The sequence below is a fragment of the Trachypithecus francoisi genome, unplaced genomic scaffold, assembly GCF_009764315.1.
Source record: "Trachypithecus francoisi isolate TF-2019V2 unplaced genomic scaffold, Tfra_2.0 Lachesis_group3, whole genome shotgun sequence".
In the NCBI taxonomy this organism is placed as follows: domain Eukaryota; kingdom Metazoa; phylum Chordata; class Mammalia; order Primates; family Cercopithecidae; genus Trachypithecus; species Trachypithecus francoisi.
The window spans coordinates 14,979,989-14,999,125 of NW_022681468.1; the positions used below are offsets into that span (position 1 = coordinate 14,979,989).

The 19,137-nt window shown below is 45.7% G+C and overlaps 1 protein-coding gene and 1 long non-coding RNA gene across 5 annotated transcripts in view; one reads left to right on the forward strand and one right to left on the reverse strand.

Annotated features, from left to right (window-relative positions):
* Nucleotides 1-19,137, forward strand: part of FBLN5 (fibulin 5) — a 79,906-nt gene that overhangs the window by 22,359 nt on the left and 38,410 nt on the right. The window lies entirely within an intron of this gene.
* Nucleotides 17,199-19,137, reverse strand: part of LOC117071531 — a 73,784-nt gene continuing 71,845 nt past the window's right edge. The window contains exon 5 of one of the 3 annotated variants that reach the window (XR_004432342.1): nt 17,199-17,362. This is a non-coding gene — a long non-coding RNA (uncharacterized LOC117071531). The remainder of the gene's footprint in view (nt 17,363-19,137) is intronic. The other 2 variants (XR_004432341.1, XR_004432339.1) reach the window with 2 other exon arrangements.

The following is a 19,137-nucleotide window of genomic DNA, read 5'->3' on the forward strand; positions in this document are numbered from 1 at the left end:
ACAACCATCCCGAGGCTCCTGTTTGTCTTGGAAACAGAGGAGCATGCTTGGGGAAGGGTCTCTGGGCCATCTCCTTGGGGGCTGGCAGGGAAAGGACATTCACAGGATTCCTTCCCTCCAGAGGGCCTCAGACAACAGACTAGATGTCAAGGACTGACCGCCTATTCCCCTCCAGCTTGTCGGAGCCGGGCCAGAGGGGAGATGGGGACAGCCAGTGCTGGGCCCTGCTGCAGGCAGCCAGCATCCACAGACTCTGGGGCCAGCGGGTATGTAGGGGCCGGGGAAGCAGAATACTTGGGGTCTTGTCAGTGCTGTCTGACTTTCTTTCAAACTAAAACATTTGTGGAAATCCAGCCAGAGTTGATTTATGAGCTCTACATATTTCACAGGTCTTAACATGTCCCCCAGGAATCAGTGAGGTCAGACAGAACAGACTTTGCATCCGGAATCAGTATGAAATTGGCATCTTCAACAGTTTCCATGGGAGGGGGGGTTAAGAATTGGAGGGAGATTATATGAAACAATGCAAAGACACAAAAAACCCTGACTCTGCTTCATTCCATTAGGGAAAAAGACGGGTCATCTGTTTTCTGCATCTGAGCTGAGTGAAGGGTGGCCTTCTCTGCGGGGACAGGGATGAAGTATGATGGGACAGGACTGCTGGGGCAACTGAGAGCTCAGAGTGGACTCAGGGGTGACCACAGCACCCTGTACTTATCCTCCAGCTCACGCTCCATAGCTGTGATAAATAGACATTTGCGATTATTTATTTAACATCTCTCCACTCAACAGAGCTTTCTGTCTTATTCACCATTGTATTTTTTTTCTTTTTATTTTTCTCTTGTGTAGTGGTGCTATCTTGGCTCACTGCAACCCCATTCTCCCGGGTTCAAGCAATCCTTGTGCCTCAGCCTCCCGAGTAACTGGGACAACAGGCGCGTGCTACCATGCCCAGCTAATTTTTGTACTGTAATAGAGATGGGGTTTCACTGTGTTGGCCAGGCTGGTCTCAAACTCCTGAGCTCAGGCAATCCGCCCACCTCTGCCTCCCAACGTGTTGGGATTATAGGTGTGAGCCACCACACCCGGTCTCACCACTGTATTTTTCTAGTGCCTGATAAATATTTGTTAAATGAGCAGAAAAGCTACATGAGTGAACTGTATATGTGGGATTCAAATGAGAAAGAGATATGAATTATATATTAGTTTCTACATAGGTTAACTTATGACCATTGATGGAATTCATTTATCCATTTACCATTATGTGTTGAGGTCTGAGCTGTGCATGTAAAGATTAACCCATTTAAGCCTGATGTTGCAATTTTTAAAATTTTTGCAATCAGACCTTGGTGATGACCTTGAACAAGAGGGTATAAATAACTCCCAGACGCTTAGCGTTCCAATAATGGAACAGTAGGCATAATTTATCAGACACCATCACCCCCTGGTGAGTTCACAGCATCTTGGCAGGAGTCAGGTGGGTTGGCAGGAAATATGAAACCCAAATAATTATATGTAGCCCAATGAAATAGGATGGCAACACGCGTAGGTATGGGACACTTTGTTGGGTCTGGCTGGAGTGGTCACAGAAGCTTTCCTATGGACAGGTGTTGCACATCTGTGTGTCCGTTTGATTAAACAGATATTGACTGATCACTTTTCTGTGTCAGACACTGACTAGGGCTAGGAAGGTCTAAGGATGAATGAGACGCTGTCCCTGCCCTCAGGATCTCTCTGCTGAGTGGGTGTGAGTGGGGGTTTGGGAGGGAGTGTACACAACTCATCAGATTCTCTTCATGAGCCAGTGTCAGATGTGACTGATGAGGGCAATATGTCCCGGGTGCTATGGGAGTGCCCACAAGGAAAGTGAATGTTTATGGTGGTCTTTAGCTAGTCTTTGCGGGATTGAATAGGATTTCCATGTCAGAGACGAGGAAGGGCATATTCAGTGTTAGGGAACAGCGTGGGCACAGACATGGAGGCAAGAAAGTTCACTGCATGGTGAGCAGCCTTGGTCATGAGTCAACCAGTCACCTGCACACTTGGGACACCCAGTGTGGCTGCAGCCTGGGCACAGGTTGTGGGCAGGTCAGGCATAGAATAAGAGATGAGGCTTGGACGGTTGGGAGTCAAGGTTCCCCACAAGATTGTGGGGCCTCGAATGCCATGCAGTTGACTTGGGCTTTATTCTGTGAACACTGGTTTTTGAGCAGGGGAGTGAAATGTTTACAAGCCTATTTGAAGATTTCTGCTTAGTCTAGCCTTAGCACTGCCACAAGCTCATTGGATGTTGTGCTCCAGTTCCTTCTCTTTCTGGGGCTCCAGTCCACAGCTGCATGAGAGGGGCTGGGCCGTGATCTGTGAGGCTCCCTCCAGCCTTGACCATTCAGGATGCGAAGATGCTTCTGACAATCAGGTGAAGGGTGGCTTCTGGAGACAGGCAGCTTTCGGAGATGGTATCTTCTCATTTGAGGCAGTGATTTTGCATGTCGTCTAAGCTATAGGGGCTAATTACTGGGTCACCTCGTAATTACATCACCTCCATGTTCTCAGGGTCCTGATCAAAGTCTCCTTTAAGCTTGACACAGAGATGAGCCCTTTGCCAAGACCCCTGAAAAAGGGGCATCAGTGGATGGATGAAATTGGCTCTCACTGTGATGATGGGACCTGGTCTCGTCCTGTGAGAAAACTGATACTGACTTTATAACTCCTGGGGGAAGTCTGCAAGCAGCTGGAGCAAAACACAAGCTCCTTAGGAAGCCAAGAATCCTCCCAGATTGACCAACAAGGTAGAGATGTAAGCGATCCCACTGTCAGACATCTCTTGAAAATCCCACCTCAGACCTCCTCAACAGATCCTTTTTCCAGGATCGTCTCCATCTCATTTCTCTCCAGAGAGCAGACAGTGGCTAGGGGCCAGGTGGCACTGGCCTGTGGTCTGTTGTGGCCTCCACTTCGCCCCGTGGAGGGTGTGTCCTGTGGTTACTGCCATGAGTCCTTTCATTGTAGTAATTCCCACTGGAACACTGCCTCTCGCTCTTCCAAACGCTTTCGTGTCCACCCGCTCATGGAATTCTCAAAACAGCCCAGGGAGGAAGGCAGGCCCAGCAATGTTCTTCCCTTCATTTTATTTATTTATTTATTTATTTATTTTTAAACTTTATTATTATTATTATTACTATTATTATTTGAGACAGAGTCTTACTCTGTCACCCAGGCTGGAGTTCAGTGGCGTGATCTCAGTTCACTGCAACTTCTGCCCCCTGGGTTCCAGCAATTCTCGTGCCTCAGCCTCCTGAGTAACTGGGACTACAGGCGTGTGCCACCACGCCCGGCTAATTTTTTTATTTTTAGTAGAGATGGGGTTTTGTCATGTTGGCCATGTTTGAACTCCTGACCTCAGGTGATCCACCCGCTTTGGCCTCCCACAGTGCTGGGATTACAGGCCACGGCGCCTGTCCGCCCCTTCATTTTAGAGAATATGTGGAAGGACTCCATGACTGTCCCACATCCCACAGTTCACTTGTGATTTAGGCTGACCAGCATGTGGGCCTGCCAGCTTTAGGCCCTTTTAGGCCATCCCACAAGGTGCCTTGGTTGGTCATAGGCACCATGCCAGCTCCTTTCTCTTCTCCAAACATACCAGGCCCTTCCAGACCTCAGGGCCTTCGCACTTTCTCTTCCTTCTATTTGGAACTCTCTCCTGGCTCTTCACATTTTAGGCTCATTCTCCTCTTGGGCTTCAGCTCAGTTCAGATGGCACCCCTTAGAGTCCTACACAGGCCGCCTTGTCTGAAATTACACCACAGTTACTCCCAGTCACAGCCTTATCATTTTCCAGCACAGTCTTGAGCATGCATTAAATCCGCTGCACGGCTTCAAACACAGATTGCTGCCCAGTTTCTGACTCTGGGGTCTGGGGTGGGGTGTGTTCTTCCGGGTCATACTGATGCTACTGGCCCGGGGGCTGCACTTTGGTGGCTTTTTATGTATTTGTTTGTTGATTTTCCCATCCCTTCTCTGTAAACTTCATGAGAGGAAGAAACGTTGCCTTTTTACCTGCTGCATCCCCACTGCCTGGCCCATAGTTGGTGCTTGCTAAGTACCTGTTAGCTGGCTACTGGCTGAGGGCTCAGCTGGAACCTCTTGCTTCATAATCAATCATCTTGCACCTGAGAGGCAAGAAGGACCAGCATTGGCAGAGACTCCGTGAGCCACTTTGTCTCATCTCTTCTCTCCTTTACTACCTTTTTCTTTAACTTTTTCATACTTGAGCCTTTTCTAAGGGTTATTATTAATTTTGGGTAAAGATTACATGGATAATTTTTATAAAATCCCAGGTAACAGATTTTACTTTCTGGGTTCAGAATTCCAGCCAAGCCACGGGACATCTGGGTAAGAGAATTAAAATGTCGTGACTGGCTTTCATAGAACACCTCTTAGAATTCCACAAGTGGTACTTTCAGAGCCCTCTGTGTCTCAGGCCTCCTAGCCTTTGGCGTCAGAAGAACAAAGTTGAAATTTTGCTAGATTGGAGTTGGGTTTTAACCATGAAATGTTATCTTCCCTGACAAAGAGGAGTTGCAGACCAGTTCTAATGATAGATCCCCTGAAGATATTGCTTTGGCCAAGGGAGTGCTGAGGGTAGGCTTGGGCTGACCTGGTCCATACCTCATCCTACCATCCGGGGTGGGGGCCATAGGAAATGGAGTATGTGGGTTGGAGGCTTGCAGGGAGGAGGGCTGGCAACTCTTGGGTAAACCACCACAAGGCTGCAATAGACTGAGAATCCTGGAAACAGCTGCTTCTGCCCAAGGGGGTTGAGGAAGTCTTCACCAAGAAGGGACATTTATAGTTTGGTTGAGAAATCTGGAGGATAGGTGTGTGATATGACAGGATTTGTCCAAGATCACCTAGCAGGCCATTTGCAGTGCTGAATGAAGCCCAAAGTCTCTGGTTTCTTAATCCCCAAAAATCATGAGTTGTGGAAAGAGATCAGACTCAGCAACTGAATTACCTTGAGCAAGTCACTTCTCCATGGTTGGAGGATGGTCTTTAAGATTCATTTAGATAATTCATTCATTTCGTGACACTGGGGATAGTAAGTGACCAGTCCTCTTTGTAAATCATAGAGCCCTATTCTTTCCATATTCAAGCTCAATAAATAGTGGTACATTGAATGAATTTGACTGCTAGCATCATCTCCTTCCAAAGACAGAAAATATAGGGCAGGAGACCCTGGTACATTAGCAGGCAGACAAGCCACAAATGGGTTAATAAAATAGAAAGTCATCAAGACAACAGGAGATAGTGCAACTTGGCTTTTGACTCTGAGGAGGAGGGAAGGCTTGCCAGGATTGCATTCCAGCACAGCCTACTGACCATGGGGAAGAGTGTGTGGGACTCCAAATTGAGCCCCGAGAGCCTCATGCACACTAATAAGTTCTAGTCAACAAGAACTCTGAGACCAGACAGGGGAGGGGGAAGGACAAGGGAGTCTACTTCCCTCTGGAAGCTTGGGAGGTGCTCAGGGCCAGGGGGAAAGCCCACAGAATGTACTAGTTTGCTAAGGTGACCATAACAGAGCACCACAGACTGGGCAGCTTAAACAACAGAAATGTATTGTCTCCTGGTTCTGCTCGCCAGAAGTGTGAGGTCACAGTGTCGGCATGGTTGGCTCCTTTTGAGGGCTGCAAGGGAAGGATCTGTTCCTTGTCTTTCTCATTGGCTTATAGCTGGCCCTGTGTCTTTCCTTTCCTTTACTTGACTATGTCTTTCCTCTGTGCGTGTCTGTGTCTGAGTTTCCTCTTCTTAGGAGGACGCTAGAGATTTTGGAGTAGGGCTTGCCATAACAGGCTCATTTTAACTGAATTACCTCTTTGAAGACCCTGTCCCCAATTGCAGTCACATTCTGAGGTACTGGGGGATAGGAATTGAATATATGAATTTTGGAGGGACATGATTCACCCTATAACACAGGACACAGCCCTCTTCCTCCAGCCGGGACCCTTTTGAGGTCAGAGACCTCCGTAATATCTTTCCTTCTTTCCTTCTTTCCTTTTTTTCTTCCTTCCTTCCTTCCTTCCTTCCTTCCTTCCTTCCTTTTGAGACAGAGTCTTGCTCTGTCACCTAGGTTGGAATTCAGTGGTGCGATCTCGCTCACTGCAACCTTCACCTCCCAAGTTCACATGATTTTCCTGCCTCAGCCTCCCAAGTAGCTGGGATTACAGGTGCATGCCACCACGCCCAGCTCATTTTTGTATTTTTACTAGAGACGGGTTTCACCATGTTGGCCAGGCTGACCTCGAACTCCTGGGCTCAAGTGATCCACCCACCTCGGCCTCCCAAAGTGCTGGGATTACATGCATGAGCCACAGTGCCCAGCTGCCATTCTTTTTTCTTATCCTTAATGACCTTAATCTGTGATTTCTTCCCAGAGGCCTTCTTCAATCTTTGCTGGTCTCATCTCAAGCCCATTGGAACCTCCCCTTCTTTGAGTTCCCAAAACACCGTGCTTGTGCCTCTGCTGGGACATTTCTCACCATCTACCTTAGACTTAGGAATGTGCTTGTGTCACTTATACATTAAAGCTTCATGTTCTGTTATCTTTATGTCTCTTTCATGCCCCCATCTCCTGTCTTGCAAATAGAGCAGGGTTGATCATGTTTGTTGGCTTGTTGATAGGTCAGCTGTCCAAGAAAGTTGAGTAATAAGTGCTGGATAAACAGGAAGATGAGGTTGTTAGAACACAGCAACAGCAACATGCCTTTCCTTAGATTGTGTGCACTCGTAGACAAAGTCAAGCTACTGGATTTATAAAGAAAAGATGCTCTTTCCATCCTTCCATCCTTGTTTGGCCCCAACAGATCAACAGAAGAATCTACAAACTGGGTGCTCAGCATTCTTAAGCCCTCAGAGTTCAAATCAAATTCCTCTTTTGGCCAGTCTTGGAGAGACTCTTCAATCATATCTTAAATAATGTCATTCTTTTGGCTCAGCTCTGTGGATACTCCTTCTTCCGCCCCCAGTCCCCTGACCTTCTGCCCTCTTGTTTCTTGGCTGAAAATCTGGTCTGCTGTAGAGAGCAGGAGCAGTTTCAGCAGAACTGGGGTCCTTCCCACAAATCCAGAGCCACACACTCCAGAAAGCCTGACTGTGCAGAAACAGCTGGGTGTTGGCAGGCTGATTCTGAAAAGCTTCGAATCACTTAGAAGCACTTTGTTCCCAAATGGTGTGTGGAGGATGAGGAATGTACCATCAGATGAGGCAGGTCACCCATCTTGTTAAGAGAAGACTCATGTGAGGACTGTCCCTTGAAACAGCTTCCCTGACCTCCCACCTTTACCTTATTCTAGATGTGACCCTCCCAGCTGGTTCACGGGTGGTACGGGTACCTGGATATTGATCTCTTCAGTTCTTGTGTTGGTTGGCAGGGGCTTCAGAGGGCTGAGTCCTTGGGCCAATTTGCCCACTCCATTGTGCCTTACACACCTTTGTAATGTTCTATGTGTGCCTCAACATGAAAAAGGTTAAGAAGGATGACTTTAGACTGGCGTGCTCTGCAGAGATTTCTAGGAACATAGAGCAAATTTCTCATTTACCTTTTAAAATGAAATACATTCACTTGTTACTCTTGGTGCTCTGACTTTTGATGAAGCAAACACCAATATTAGGACTCTGTGTCTTTATAAAGCTATAGAGAAATTTGATTAAATTCAATGTATTAGTCATCAGGACTTTTTGGTTGCAACTGACAGAAACCCAGCTCCAAGTAGATTAAGCAAAACAACAATGAACTACATAAACACATTTATCTTCCTTCCTTCCTTCCTTCCTTCCTTCCTTCCTTCCTTCCTTCCTTCTCTTTCTTTTGAGATGGAGTCTCACTCTGTCACCCAAGCTGGAGTGCAGTGGCTTGATCTTGGCTCACTGCAACCTCTGCCTCCCATGTTTAAGCAATTCTTCTGTCTCAGCCTCCCGAGTACCTGGGACTACAGTTGCACGCCACCACGCCCAGCTAATATGTGTGCTTTAATGTGTGTGTTTCACTATATTGGTCAGGCTGGTCTTGAACTCCTGACCTCGTGATCTGCCCACCTCGGCCTCCCAAAGTGCTGGGATTACAGGCATGAGCCACCATGCCCAGCCTAATTTGTTTTTTCATAACCGAAAGTTGAGAAGTAGAACTAGCTTCAGACATGCCTGAGTGTAAGGGCTTAAGTAGTGTCATATGGCCTTCATTTTTTTCTCTCTCTCCAATGCCTATCTCCAAAACATAGGCTTCTTCATTCTCAGGGCAGGATCTCTCAAGTGGAGGCCGTTGGCAGCTCCAGGCTTATGTCTTACTAGTTTAACAACCCAGAGAGATTGCCTCAATCTCAAGCTCTGGCAAAAGGTCACAGTTGGGCTCTAGTAGCTAGCTTGGGTCACAAGTCCATCCCTGAGTGCATCACAATGACTAGCAACACATGGGGTTTGATTTAGCAAGCCTACATCCCAAGCCCACCCCTGGAACCAGCAGTGGGTCCAAAGCTACCTGCCATGCATGGACTAAAAGTGCAGAAAGGCAGTTCCTTAAAGGAAAATTAGGGTGCTGTTACCAGATGCAGGAAGTTTGGATGGTGGGAGGACAAGAGCTATACCTGGAATCCCAACTTCTTCATGGAAAGAGAAGAAACAGAAGGACCCGAAGTTTGTTCTGAGCCCACAGTGACAGATAACAAAGGATGCACTCACTCACTAAAGGAGACACTCTCTCAGTCATACACACACCTTTCCATGACATCAGGGGATGGTCCCTAGTAATGAAAGGAGGGGCCTGGAGCTGTCCTCTGAGCTGCTCATCTGTCCTCAGGTAGGCAGGTACCAATACTGCCCCCAAAGAGAACTAACTCTCCCTTTCATTAAAAGTTATCAAGTAGATAATACCATGAATCCTCTTTATAGAACATCTGAAGAAATGCCTAGTGCCTCACCTGAATTCTTTTTTGTTTGTTTGTTTGTTTGTTTTTGAGAAAGAATCTCGCTCTGTCACCCAGGCAGGAGTGCGGTGGCGCAATCTCCTCTCACTGCAACCTCCGCCTCCCACGTTCAAGCGATTCTCTGTCTCAGCCTCCCGAGTAGCTGGGATTACAGGAGCCGGTCACCACGCCTAACTCATTTTTGTAATTTTTTTGTAGAGATGGGGTTTCACTGTGTTGGCCAGGCTGGTCTCAAACTCCTGGCCTCAAGTGATCCACCTACCTCGGCCTCCCAAAGTGCTGTGATTACAGGCATGGGCCACCGTGCCTGGCCACCTGAATTCTTTTGAGCTGCTCTTTCTCATCCTGCCCTTAGGAACAACAAAAAATAAAAGGCAAAGAATGGTAGACTTTTACCGAGTATAACCATTGTTATCTTTGGCCATGTTATAGTATGATTTATTTAAAATACACTGCTGGATTTGTTTGGCTAACATTTTGTTTAGGACTTTTGTCATCAATGTCTATAAATTAGAATGACCTGCCACATTTCTTTTTTAAATTACTCTTGCTAGTTTTGGTGTCCACATATAAGCTTGATAGAGTGAGATATTGTTCCTTTCCTATTCTCTGGGAAGTTAAAATGATCTAACCTTTGTGCTGGGATTATAGGCATGAGCCACTGCACCCAGCCTTGTGCTAATTCTTTAATTAAAAAACAAAAAACAAACAAACAAACAAAAAACAAAAAGAAAACATGCAGAGATATTGCCAGAGTCATATCAGTTTGGTATTTTCAAAAAGAAATTTTTGGCTTTGTTGCTCTCCCCTGTCTCTTTTCTTTTTGCTTTTTTATTGCATCAATTTCTGTTTTTTATTATTTTCTTTCTATGTTTTGGATTTGTTTCTCTTTAAATTTTTTTCTTTCTTTCTTTTTTTGAGAGTTTCATTCTGTTGCCTAGGCTGTAGTGCAGTGGCGTGATCATGGTTCACTGCAACTTTGATCTCCTGGGCCTCAAGTATCTGGGACCACAGGCGTGTACCATACTGCCCAGCTAATATTTGTATTTTTTGTAGAGACAGGGGCTCGCCATGTTTCTCAGGCTGGTCTCGAACTCTTGAGCTCAAGTGAGCTGCCTGCCTGGCCTCCCAAAGTGCTAGGATTACAGACATGAGCTACTGTGCCTGGCCCCTTTTCTAATTTCTTAAGCGGGTTGCTCAGCTCATTACTAGCTTTTCTTTCATTATGTCAGCACTTAAGACTACGTAGTTTTTAGTGTGACCTCTAAGTTTGGATGTATGGTATTTATTGCTATTAAGTTGTAAGAATTTTTAATTTTCCCTGTAATCACTTATCGTCCATGATTTATTTAGTGATGAGTTTCTGAATTTTACACATGTATGGGGATTTAAACTATCTTTTTGTTTTTCATTTATAACTTAATTGCACTGTCATCAGTATATATGGTCTTCATGATTTATTCACTTTAGTATCCACAATGCCTAGCACAATGCCAAGAATGTAGATGTTGTTTAGTATTTGCTGATATAATTGAAAGATAGATGAGTGGATGTCTGTTGACCAGGCGTTAGAGGAATTATCTCTTTCTGCTCAAATTGTCCAATCCTTACAGCTACTTGATATTCCAAAACAACTCTGCAAATGGGCACTGGAAATATAATGTCCCCTTAAAATTATCTTCTATGCCACTCACTCCTTTCCTCCTTTGGCCCGGGAAACAGACACTGAGTGGGTGAGTGAGAGGATACTTGTAACACTGATAGTGTGAGACCATCAGACCCAGTCTTACACATAATAGATTTAGTTAATGGCTCTCCCCCTTATTTCTTCTATGACCCAGAAAAAAGCATTTCTTCTTTAATAGTAATAGGCTCTATTAATACATTTTAGGTGGCATTTCCTCCAGTGGAATCTCTTATCTCATTGAATCCTCCAAAATATTCAGGCACGATATTCCCACTTTAAAAATGAGGAAACGGACATAAAGCTAGTTAGCGGGGGGACTGGTTGGGTTCCTGATGTGTATTTTTTGTTCTGTACATGAACCATGTCCACCTCATTTTTATCACTTATAATGACAGGGTAGTAACACCTTAGACTTCCCTAAGGGAAAAGAGGTAGATAAAAACTTGTGATTGAATTATACTTGTAAAAGGACGTTTGAAGACAAATAATGAAAAATATGAATCCATTCGGCACTACTCAATATGAAGTACACATTGAGTTAATACACATTGGTTAATACATATTGGTTAAATGAATGAATGGATGAATGGGTGGATGAGTGAACAGTGCTTATTTTGATGAGTACATTTTTTGCTTTTTGCATCAACAACCTCTTTAGCATATTAAAGAAGAAAAGTCTCTCAGTCTTTTCCTGAGTCCCTAAAAAGTAGTGTTTTTTCTTTTTCTTTTTTTTTTTTTGAGTCAGAGTCTCACTCTGTCACCCAGGCTGGAGTGCAGTGGTGCAAACATGGCTCATGGCAGCTTCGATTTCCTGGGCTCAAGAGATCCTCCAATCTCAGTCTCCCGAGTAGCTGGGACCACAGGTGTACACCACTATGCCCAGCTAATGTTTTTCTTTTTTTCGAGATATTGTCTAGCTCTGTCACCCAGGCGGGAGTGCAGTGGCACAATCTCAACTCACTGCAACCTCTGCCTCCTGGGTTCAATTGATTCTCCTGCCTCAGCCTCCCAAGTAGCTGAGATTACAGGTGCATGCCACCACGCCTGGCTAATTTTTGCATTTTTAGTAGACACAGGGTTTCACCACGTTGGCCAGGCTGGTCTTGAACTCCTGACCTCAAGTGATCTGCCCACCTGAGTCTCCCAAAGTGCTGGGATTGCCCGTGTGAGCCACTGCGTCCTGCCCAGCTAATTTTTCTATTTTTCACTTTTTGTAGAGACAGGGTCTCGCTATATTGCCCAGGCTGGTCCCTAACTCCTGGTCTCACATGATCCTCACACTTTAGCCTTCCAAAGTGTTGTGATTACAGGCATGAGTCACCATACCCAACCATGAAGTGCCTTTTGAAGATGTCTATTTAAAAAGTCTTGAAAGAGGTCCAGAGGGAAATATTAGAACATCCTTATTTTAGAGCAAATCTCAGGAAATATGGCAGTGTTTATACATTATAACATTTAGATAGTGCAACAACATTTAGAACAATGTTTGTGCATTAAACTAATTTGCATACAATGTAACGATGATGCACAGTGTAATATACATATGACATGAGACCATCTGGAAAATAAATAACTTAATTGTGCTCCTAAATATAATAACATCAGATGAGGAGGTCTTCCCCTTTCAGGTTATCCTCTTAGCAAGTTTTCTTCCTACTTGCTAATAGGTCTACAAGGTCATGCCCTCATTTTGTGTGCAGAGGCACAGTGTGGGCATCTCCCAGCCATTTTTTTTTTCGTCTTTTCCTCTTGCATCCTCCAGAGGGCCTCCTTAGCCCTGCAGAGGTAAGAGGTTTAGGCAGGGAGTAGTGAGGGCAGGGAGCTCAACTGGGCCCCAGAGCATTCGGATTCACCAACCTTTCCAGACAGAAGAGACCTCAGAGGCTTTATTTTCTCAAACAAGCTGAGAAAGACTTGCTGGAAGGCCACTGCGGAGCTAGTAGAAGGTTCCGGACTAGAATCTGGCTTTCAGTTCCTTCTTTATCTTTTCTTTTAGGAGGTGGGCTCCCCACCCTCACACTCCCTTCTCTTCCTCTTCTTCCTCCTCCTCCTTCTTGAGATGAAGCCATTGCCAGTCTTGACTGAGGGCCACTTCTGTGCCTGGTACTGTGTTAAGAGCTTTAGTTACATGTGATTCTCATAAAACCCCATGAATTAAGTACCATCATTAACTCCTTTCACAAACGAGGAAACCAAAGGTTTTGGGGCAAGCAACCAACCAACCAAAAAACTTGTTTAAAATTACAAAGCTGGCCAGGCATGGTGGCTCACACCTGTAATCCCAGCAGTTTGGGAGGTGACAGGTCTGGAGTTTGTGACCAGCCTGGCCAACATGGTTAAACCCTGTCTCTACTAAAAATACAAAAATTAGCTGGGCATGGTGGCGTGCACTAATCTCAGCTACTTGGGAAGCTGAAGCAAGAGAATTGCTTGAACCCGGGAGGTGGAGGTTGCAGTGAGCCGAGATCACGCCACTCCAGCCTGGGTGACAGTGAGACTCCATATCAAACAAAACAAAAAAACACTTGAACTCGGGAGGTGAAGGTTTCAGTGAGCTGAGGTTGCACCACTGCACTCCAGCCTGGGTGACAGAGTGAAACTCCGTATTAAAAAAAAAAAAAAATTACAAAGCTAAAAAAATGAGGGCAGCAGGATTTGAACCAGATCTGACCCCAAAGCTGGTGTTCCCACCTGCCTGTGTTGTCCTTTGACTCGAGTTACTAGAGGCTCAAGATGCCCACATGATAGTTCAGACCTCTTTGTTCCTGCTTCTGTCCTTCCCTGCCACCCCTTCTCCACCTTCATCTTTCTCCTCTCCATCCCTTTCTCCCCAGCACTCTGCTCCCATTCCGTGATACTTGAATTTTAATTCCTCTGTGGAGATGGGGGCTTACAGAAGAGATGTGGGCTGTTTGGGTGGAGTTAAGTTTCTCAGGAGCACAGGATGGCTGCTGGACTTTTCTTCATGGGGTTTTGTTTTAGATCACAGGTTGGTTATTTTTTTTTAGTAGGAACTGTTTATAGAACTTAGAATGCAATCAATGAAGAAATATGTTTTGATTTACAAATATTCACTTTTTTATTGTAGTAAAAATGCGTAACAAGAAATTTCTAATCTTGACCGTTTTCAAGTGTGCAATTCAGTAGTGTGAAGTACAGTTACATTGTCGTGCAGCATAACTTCTTCATCTTGCCAAACAAAAACTCCGTATCTAGTAAGCAACACTCTCTTTCCCCTTCTCTCTAGCCCCTGATAACCACCATTCTACTTTCTATGAATTTGACTACTTTAAGTATATCATATAGGTGGAATCATACAGCATTTGTCTTTTTTGTGAGTGGCTTATTTCACTTAGCATACTGTCCTCAAGGTTCATTCATATTGTAGCACATGCTAGAGTTCCTTCCTATTTTTTTTTTTTTTTTTTTTTTGAGATGGAGTCTCGCTCTGTCACCCAGGCTGGAGTGCAGTGGTGCGATCTTGGCTCACTGCAAGCTCCGCCTCCCGGGTTCACGCCATTCTCCTGCCTCAGCCTCCCGAGTAGCTGGGACTACAGGCGCCCGCTAGTACACCCAGATAATTTTTTGTGTTTTTAGTAGAGATGGGGTTTCACCGTGTTAGCCAGGATGGTCTCGATCTCCTGGCCTTGTGATCCACCCGCCTCGGCCTCCCAAAGTGCTGGGATTACAGGCATGAGCCACCGCGCCGGGCCCAGTTTCATTCCTTTTTAAGGCTGAACAATATTCTCCCGTGTGAATGACCACATTTTGTGTATTCATTCATCTGCTGATGGACATTTGGGTTGCTTCCACCTCCTGGCTGCTGTGAATAATGCTGCTGTGAACACAGGTGTACAGGTATCACCTTCTCAAACAAGCTGAGAAAGACTTGCTGGAAGGCCACTGTGGACCTAGTGGAAGGTTCCGGACTAGAACCTGGCTTTCAGTTCCTTCTTTATCTTTTCTTTTAGGAGGTGGACTCCCCACCCTCACACTCTCTTCTCTTCCTCTTCTTCCTCCTCCTGCTTCTTGAGATGAAGCTATTGCCAGTCTTGACTGAGGGCCACTTCTGTGCCTGGTACTGTGTTAAGAGCTTTAGTTACGTGTGATTCTCATAAAACCCCATGAATGAAGTACCGTCATTAACACTGTCACTTCAAGATCCTTACAGTTATTTTGTATGTATATCCAGAAGTAATATTGCTGGATCATGTGGTAATTTTGCATTTAATTTTTGGGAGAACAACCACCATACAGTTTTCTATAGTGGCTACCCAATTTTACGTTACCACTAACAGCACACGAGTGTGCCAGTTTCTCCACGTCCTCACTAGCACTTGTTTTTTTCTATTTTTTGTTGTTGTTCTTTGTTTTTAATTGTTGTTTTAAATCATATCAGCTGCTTAGTCCCTTTGGCGTTGCTGTAACTGAACACCACAGACCGGGTAATTGATAAAGAATGGAGGCCTATTTAGCTCATGGTTCTACAGGCTGAGAGGTCCTAAAGCGTAGTGCCAGCATCTGGTGGGCCTTCTGGCTGTGTCATAACACAGTGGAAGGCATCATGTGGCCAGAAAGCAAGAGTGTGAATATCAGCTCAGGTCTGTCTTCCTCTTCTTATAAAGCCACCAATTCCATCATCCCATCCTGATGACTTCATCTAATTTTATTTACCTCCCAAAGGCCCCAGCTGTAATCAACCTAAGAATTTTAGTTGGATTTCCCACCCTTTTAATACTGTCACAGTGGCAACTGAATTTCAGTACATGAACTTTGGAGGGCACATTCAAACCATAGCAGTAATCATCCTAACAGTTATGAGGTGAGTGACTGGGTTTTACATTGATATTCTGTATCAGGCACTATGCTTGGGGTAGCGGCTACAAAGATAAAGTGTGGTTCTTGCGCTCGCATCACTCACACTCTTACGGCTGGGCTAGTCTAGTGTTTCTGCAGGTGCGAACGCTTGCACTGGCATCATCTGAATGTTTGTGAAGGAACTGATTCCCGGGACTCTCTCTAGACCTCCTGAATCAAGAGCTCTATTTTATTTTAAATAAGCCTCCAAAGACACTCTTGTGTACACCTTTGGGCTAGATCAGTAGTTCTCAATTTGGCTGTACATTCAAATCGATTTCTGGGTTCCTCCCAGGGGTTCTGATTTAACTGGGTTGGGATGTGCTCCTAGGGTTAGAACTTCCCAGGTGATTCAAATGTACAGTCAAGGCACATTTGGCAGAACACGAGGTGATTTCTAAATTCTTTCCAGCTGTAAAATTCTGCCCCCAGGAGCATTTTTTAGTTCAGCAAATATTTATTGACTTGTCTCCTCTGTTCAGGGCTCTGGGTCAGCTAGGGTGTGAGGGTCAAGAAAAGACTGGGCTCAAATAGAAGGCCTGAGTTCATCTCCTGACTCATTCATACTGACTACCAGGATAACCTTTGAGAAGTCCCCAAACCAAGAGAGGATGATGGAAGCCTAATGAAGAAAGTCTCTGCAGAAGATGAGAGAGGTTGACTGTGCCAAATGCTGCTGAGAAGGTGTGAAGGATGTAGACTGGGAATGAAAAAGGATCATTGGATTTGTCATTGAAAAGGTCATTGGTGACCTTGATGAGAGAGGCTTTAATGGAATGAAAGAGAAGGAAGTCTGATTGGAGTCAAGAACGGGAGGTTTGGAGGCAGAGCAGTGACCGTAGATAGCAACTTCTACGAAGTCTGTGGCAGAGGGGTGCAGAGAAGTATGGAGAAATACATTGGGTTAGTTGTTTTTTTTTTAGAATTTCTTCCACTACTGCTAACACTGATTGGAAAAGCGTTTATTAAGAACCCAATTGGGCAGGCACTTATGAGCAGACTCTTGATGAAACCCTTTAGTGTCAGTGAATACATTTTGGGGAGCTTACTTTATTATGGCATTTGGGATTTTTGTCCTTTTTTTAATATGCAAGTCAAATTGTTCTGATTGAAGCTAATTCAGAAACATTATCAAGGCATAAAACTTAGTGCCAGTTTTTTTTTTTGTTTGTTTGTTTGTTTGTTTTGCTGACCTACAAGGGGCTAGGACTAGAGTCTGTGGGGTGTCTCACTGGAGATAACATTTCCTAAGACAGAACCAGTACCAATTCCCACATGCAGGAGAGGATGGCTGTGTTTCCACTCCTCCTTTTCTCTCTACTTTTCCTTCTTCATCCTTCTCTTTTCTTTTATTTTCCTCTTTACGATCCTTTCTGCCTCCATTATCCTCCTTGTTCTCTTTTGCTTCCTTTGCTTGGCACACGATGCCTTTATAGGTGGGCTCCCATCTCATCCTCCACTCCCAGCCCAGCTCTCACTGTGCCCTCCCACATGTCTGGCTGCTCCAGTGCACTCCCACGTGTTTTAACTGCTCCAGTTAAGCTCCCCTCGGCTCTCTGACTGTGCTGTGCCTCTAATGTCTCTGTGCCCTTGCACGTGCTGTTCCCTACCTTCTTCTTTTGGCGAACTCCTACTCATTTGTATTAGGGTACATGCTAAGCCACTGTAACAAAGAGACCTTCAAAACGCTGGTTTAGATAGGAGAGAATTTTATTTCTCTGTCATGCTGCAGTCCAGAGGCAGGTGGTTTTGGGCTGGTAGGGAGGCTCAATGTGTAGTTTTCAGCTCTGGGTCCAAAATGGCTGCTCTGGCTCTTACCATCACATCTGCATCCCAACTAGAAGGAGGAGAGAAGGGGCAAGGGGACTATGCACCAAATCTTTTTAAAGGCATGACCCAGACATTGCACGTTACATTTACTTATATCTGACTGACCAGAACTTAGTTATGTAGCCACACTTCACTGTGAGAGAAGCTTAAAAATGCAGTCTTTGGTTGCGAGAATAGATATTGGCGGATGATAGTCTCTGCTGCAGGATCCTTCTAGACCCATCTGGTGTCTTCTCCAGGAAGCCTGTTTCACCTGGGAATGCCCCCATTCTTCTCTCCAGCATGACACTCACCATTCTGAGTTGGGATTACCTTGTCCCTTGTCTGTTCTCAACCAGACTGTAAACAGACAGGGTCTGTGTGTCATTTATCTTTGAATCCCTAGTACCAATACCAGTGTTGCCCCACTGGTATAGCATAAATGACTCCTGAGCAGAGGCATTGTGGGCAGTGGGACTCGGGCACTGTGCCTTTTTGGTGGGAGGGAGGGCAAGGGTGGTCTGGCAGGTCAGCCAGCTGGTTGGCCCCACATGTAACTCCCTCGCCTCCCTGCCTTCCTCACTGGAGACATCCAGGAATCTGCTGGTGCCCACAGAGGGGTGGCTGGGAAAGGGCGCCACCCCACATTCCTCAGCCAGGTAAACATGCAATCCTGAAAAGTGTTTAATCCATCCAAATATTTATTTTAGGTTCATGTAATCGAATCTAACTCTTACCAAGTCCAAAGGGTGATGGGGAGCAGGGCGTGGCTGTTTGAGCCCTGCGCTGTTTGTGGGTGTGGTCCACACTTCTAGATTCCCAGGGCGTGTGGCTGCCCCTCGCCCGGGAGGTGGCATGTTTCAGGCTCTTTCTCTCTTGCTTGCTCTCCCCCACCCCTATGGTCCCAGCAGGCTTTAGCCTCTTCCCCTCATTTCCTGGGCTTCCAGTTCCTCTTGGATCATAGCCTCCACGCTATTTTCTGCTACACTGGGGTCGTCTGCTAGAGATGAGGAGCGGGGAGCTTTGGACCCTGCTGGGGTAGAGGGGGTGGGGAGAGGGCAGGGGATCGGCAGAGTGGGTTGGTCTGTGACCAAAAAGTTCATATTCTCAGTCGGACATGGTCATTCCTATAATCCTAGCACTTTGGGAGGCTGAGGCAGGCAGATCACCTGAGGCTGGGAGTTCGAGACCCAGCCTAGTCAACATGGCAAAACCCCGTCTCTACTAAAAATACAAAAATTAGCCGGGCGTGGTGGCACATGCCTTTTAATCCCATCCATTTGGGAGGCAGAGGCACGAGAATCACTTGACCCAGGAGGCAGAGGTTGCAGTGAGCCAAGATGGCACCACTGCACTCCAGCCTGGGTGACAGAGTGAGACTTTGTATGAAAAAACAAACAAAAAACTTAGCCAGGTGCAGTGACTCACACCTGTAATCCCAGCACTTTGGGAGGCAAGGCGGGCAGATCATAAGATCAGAAAATCGAGACCATCCTGGCCAACATGGTGAAACCCTGTCTCTACTAAAAATACAAAAATTAGCTAGCATGGCAGTGTGTGCCTGTAATCCCAGCTACTCGGGAGGCTGAGGCAGGAGAATCACTCGAACCTGGGAGGCGGAGGTTGCAGTGAGCCGAGATCACGCCACTGCACTCCAGCCTGGCGACAGTTAGGCTCCATCTAAAAAAAAAAAAAAAAAGCTCATATTGTTAGTCACCTACTGGCCTGTTTCTTGTAACTTGTTGTGTGCCATGTCTGCCCTCTTCTCTTGCCTGCAGGCTCTAGGGGGGCAGGTGATGGGAG